We start from the raw sequence: 4,244 nt of genomic DNA, 5'->3' as shown, positions 1-4,244 counted from the left end.
CCTTCCTGTTGCTTGATGGTGAGCGTAACTATTGTATTGGCCTGAAGGAGCGTGAAGGATTTCTAAGACAAATATTAACACATTAAACATATTAACGCATGAAAACTCAAGGGAATGTCCTTTCAGAGCAAGGTCACTCACATGGTCATTGAATGCATCATTAATTTTGGTCACACAAAATAAGTATGTATTGAGTTTGTGCCGCCGTGGTCACTGACTATTCTCTCAGTCCTGCTAGCATCTAGTTTACAAACGAGACCAAGGTAGATCCTAACATTTTGGGGCAGGATTTTAGATTTTACATGAGCCATTATATTTTTCTCTCTGAATGACAATTCAATTGATGATTCCCATTTAATTGTTTGACTACATGATTTCATAGTTTAAGATGTACAGTTTGCACCGCAGTAAGTAACCGTTAACAAGGGCTGGAAGGGCTGGAAGACTATATGCACATATATGAGGAAGACGAAGCGGTGTTGGCAGCTTGGCACTATTTTTAGTTTAATGTGGTGCCTTAACGACGGGGGGCCTCTGACAAGATGTCTGGCAACATAACCATGTCATAAAAATGTTATGTAATGTACTGTATGTCACATTAATGCACTGATGGACAGCCGTAACAAGCTGATGGTAACCTTAGTGTGTCACGATGTTTATCAGAACAAGCAACCACAACAATAAACACTAAGCATATCCACTGAGTGTTCAGTATGTTCTAGTATTGTTTAGACTGAAATACAACCAAGACAAGATATGAGACAAATATTTTGTCCAGACAAAATATCCGCTGTGCTGCTTATTTGTTGCTTAGATAATCATTAAAGTGACAAACATCTACAAGGTGAATGGTGACATTAAAATTATAACATTTAAAGCTGAATGTAATTTTAGATATACTGGAGATATGTTTATATATTTTACTTACTGATCGGTTCTTACGAACACTATTCAATTAATTGCGTCAGAATGAAACAGCAATGGCAGACTGTCAAAGGGACGAAGACACTTATCTGAAAAACTTTATGAATCACCATACATATATTTGATGGGACATTGGCCTCTGCTGATTTATTATGTCCAATAAAGCATGTATACCTTTAGGAAATGGTAAATGCTAAGGGGTGCATTCATTTCAAACATTAGTATCTTTAGATTGTGTCACTTTGAGCCCCTAGTCCAGTTTGGTTCATTGTATTATTATTAAGAGTCAATGCACAACTCTTCAGGAGGTTTGGGATATAAGAATTCCATGTGAAACTGAACCAGATGTCAGAGTAAAAGTCGTGAGCCAGTTAGTGATGTGAAATAGATGCAAGTGTAAAAGAAGAAAGAAAAAAAAAAGGTGCTTCCACCCAAAATAGTTCCAGTTTGGCAGCTCTCACACTTTTGACATTTTTTTTTCTGAAAGCGCTGAAGACATTTTTTCCCCCTCAGACACAAGAAGGAGAGAAGTGTGTCACGATTTTATGGGAGCATGGCCTCAAATGCTCAAGGCCGACCGATGAAAACATCGGGCATTTCTTACATTAAAAGTTGTATAACTTTTCACATGTTTACAACTGTACAGTACTGTTACAGCTACAGTTACAGTACTGTTACAGCTACAGCTACGACACTGTTACAGTTACAGCACTGTTACAGCTACAGTACTGTTACAGCTACAGTATTGTTACAGTTACAGTACTGTTACAGCTACATTATTGTTACAGTTACAGTAAAGTTACAGTACTGTTTCACTACAGTACTGTTACAGTTACAGTACTGTTACAGTTACAGTACTGTTACAGCTACAGTATTGATACAGTTACAGTACTGTTACAGCTACAGTATTGTTACAGCTACAGTACTGGTACAGTTACAGCTACAGCTACAATACAGTTAGAGTACTGTTACAGCTACAGCTACAATACTGTTGCAGTTACAGTGATGTTACAGCTACCGCTACAGCTACAGTTACAGTACTGTTAGAGTTACAGCTACAGCTACAATACTATTACAGTTACAGTAATGTTACAGCTACCGCTACAGCTACAGCTACAGTTACAGTACTGTTAGAGTTACAGCTACAGCTACAATACTATTACAGTTACAGTACTGTTAGAGTTACAGCTACAGCTACAATACAGTTACAGTACTGTTACAGCTACAGCTACAATACTATTACAGTTAAAGTAATGTTACAGCTACCGCTACAGCTACAGTTACATTACTGTTACAGCTACAGTTACATTACTGTTACAGCTACAGTTACATTACAGTTACAGCTACAGTATTGTTACAGTTACAGCACTGTTACAGCTACAGCAACAGCTACAGTGCTGTTACAGCTACAGATACAACTACAGCTACAGTATTGTTACAGTTACAGTACTGTTACAGCTACAGTACTGTTACAGCTACAGTACTGTTACAGCTACAGTACTGTAACGATTACAGACACTTGAACTGAAAAGTAAATATGATCACTGCACTTTATTTTTAGTCATCTGAAGTAGTTTGAGTTCCTTCTTGTAAGAGCCTTGACTGCACCTTGAGTAATAAGAGGAAATGTGTGAATAATTTATGCATAAGTAGTTTCGAGATTTTAGCAATTATTGTAAAAGGTCTCAAAACATTCTTAATATATAAAGTTATGGTGTTTTCTTTATATTTGTTTATTTACTTATGTAGAGATCACAGTAACCCCCAAAAGGAATGTCCTTGATGAAACAGATGAATGTAAAAAACAGGAGAGAGGATCTTTTCTTACAGCGATCTCTGTATTCATCCTATAAAGACACTGTTTGATCACCATAAAGATAACATGTTTATCTTTCCGTTTGTACCAAATACCGGTAGGCCACATTTCTTCCTGGAAGCTTATCATGGAACAAATGCTGAAGAAAAACAAAGTGCGTGCGTGTGTTTGCTAATGTGCAAACACTTAGCCACTTGATCCAGATAAAATAGAAATGTGGAATTTTATTTGCCAATTTCTCAACACAGACGTAAACTTGTGGTTTACGGTTTTCAGTTACACATCTTCCAAACCTGGATGGTAAACCAATACTTTGTTGACATTAATCCTCAGATCCTACCTGTTACACAATAACCAGACTGTTGGCTTTTCTTTCAACTATGAGGTGACTTTAGTCAAAAGGACGAATCAAGGCACTTATTTTATTAAGCTGCTCTCCTTATCCCGGCTGCCCTAAAGAATAAAAACAATTGTATTATTTTATTCTTACCAGAACTAGGTGTGTGTGTGTGTGTGTGTGTGTGCGTGTGTGTGTGTGTGTGTGTGTGTGTGTGTGTGTGTGTGTGTGTGTGTGTGTGTGTGTGTGTGTGTGTGTGTGTGCGTGTGTGCACACACACACACACACATATAAGTTATGCACTGAGTATATTTTTACCAGTGGTGGAAGAAGATCCTTTACTTAGGTAAAAATACCAATACCACAATTTAAAAACAAAAACAACTGCAAGTAGAATTCATAAACATACAAAAGTATTAGCGACGAAATGTACTTTAAGTGTTAAAAATAAAAGTACTTATCTTTTAGCATGGTCCCTTTCAGACGTTTATGTTGTAATATATAATATATTGTTGCACTGTTATTAGCATTTTAATGTTGCATTTGGTTAAGCTTCATTGAGCAACTTTTCACTACTATAACAATGCATCACAATTTATAAGATGATGATATGTTTTGTATGAAAATGTCTTATTTGTAAAGTAATTATAGCTGTCAAATAAATGTATTGAAGTAAAAGAGTACTATATTTGGCTCTGAAATGTAGTGCAGTAGAAGTATGAAATAGCATAAAATGAAAAGGCTCAAATAAACATTTTACTTGAATAGTTGATTTTATGTATTTTCAGCAACAGATATTTTATCACATGGTATGTTGCATCTCCTATCACAATAACATTGATATAATATCTATATATATCCATAATATCTATATGATATCTGTACATTGTCATTCTAATATGACTTTAAGGTGAACATAGTTTGTTTTTTTCTATTTTTTAAATGGTCAATACATTTTTAAAGTAACAAAATGTTCCTTTAATGTGGAGTTCTATTGTGGTTTTGTAAATATTGTGCTCAGTTCAGCGTGCTTTCAAATGTCTGATATGACTAAGATGCTGAAGCTGACTGAGTCACGGTGCGGTCGTCTTTGTGCAACAGTGCCAATGCCTGCACAGCAAGCAAATGTCCCGACTCCTCCCCCTGTGCAAGCTGTTTAATTCCCGT

The sequence above is a fragment of the Sebastes fasciatus genome, chromosome 11 (assembly GCF_043250625.1).
Source record: "Sebastes fasciatus isolate fSebFas1 chromosome 11, fSebFas1.pri, whole genome shotgun sequence".
NCBI classification, from domain to species: Eukaryota; Metazoa; Chordata; class Actinopteri; order Perciformes; family Sebastidae; genus Sebastes; species Sebastes fasciatus.
This window is presented reverse-complemented; position numbering follows the sequence as displayed.